Source organism: Sinocyclocheilus rhinocerous, unplaced genomic scaffold (assembly GCF_001515625.1).
Source record: "Sinocyclocheilus rhinocerous isolate Xijiao unplaced genomic scaffold, SAMN03320098_v1.1 scaffold5650, whole genome shotgun sequence".
NCBI classification, from domain to species: Eukaryota; Metazoa; Chordata; class Actinopteri; order Cypriniformes; family Cyprinidae; genus Sinocyclocheilus; species Sinocyclocheilus rhinocerous.
The window spans coordinates 100,052-101,185 of record NW_015648735.1 but is presented as its reverse complement, the minus strand read 5'-3'; positions in this window follow the sequence as shown (position 1 = coordinate 101,185).

Here is a 1,134-nt window from a genome sequence, read left to right as displayed (position 1 = left end):
GGAATGACTAATTAAAGGGAACACAGCACACCTGGGGAGGGAAAACACAACACAAAAGGTGCGTTCGACTTCATGCCGCGCAAACCAATCGGAGGCTGACTTGAAGCAGTGCATGCCGGTTAGAGATTTTGTCCGACTTGAACCGGAGCCGACAAGTCTGTGAGTCAGAATTGAACAGACTGAACAGCCGGCATTTTAGTCTACTCTCCCAGGATCAGGAAACAGTCCTCCATAAAATGTGCTGCACACATCTGAATATTTGGGTTGAACTGTTCTGGAACAGTGTTGTAAATACAACTTAAAGGGGTGGTTGATTGCGATTTCACTTTTTTAACGTTAGTTAGGGTGTACTCACACTAGGCGTTTTGAACCGTGTTGAAGGCGTTTTGTTCGTTTAGCCGGCCCTGGTCCGGTTGGAAGAGGTGGGCCAGGGCACGGTTCGGTTGGGCGCGGTACGCATGCAGTGTGAGTGCTAACCGCGCCGGAGCATGGAACAGATGCTATTTTGTGTGCGCTACTGTCATCATTACGACCACAAACATATTCTATTACTACTACTACACTACACTTTTCAATTAAAGGCAGGGTATGTGATTTTTCAAAAACACTTTAGAAAACTGATTCGGGCCGAATAGCAAAACAAACTTGTAACCAATCAGCAATAAGGGGCGTGTCTACTCGTGATGTGGAGGAGGGATAATCGCGCTCGGGCTCGGTTCAAGGCAAGCGTGCCTAGTGTGAGTACACTCCAAGAAAAAAACATTGTCTTATATTCGGGTCAATACAGTAAATAGAACCTGTGCTTTTTGCTCCAATTAGCACAAAACCTTAAAGGTTCTTGGCCAAGAACACTAACCTATCAACATTTTCAGGGAGGAACGCAGGCATGTTACAATGTTCCCCCCTGTACTGAAAACCCTTTCTGATGGGGAACTTGTAGCAGTGACACAGAGGTATTTCCTTGCCAGCACAGACAGTTTTGGATATTGTCCCTTGTGTTCCTTTCACCAAACTAAGGGGTCATCTTCGCTGTCAATGTTTCTTGTGAGCAGATATGAGCCTAGCTCCATGTCAACATCATTCTATTGAGAAGAAGCATCAGATGGTGCTGCTGCCTCACTGCCCTTTGCTGCT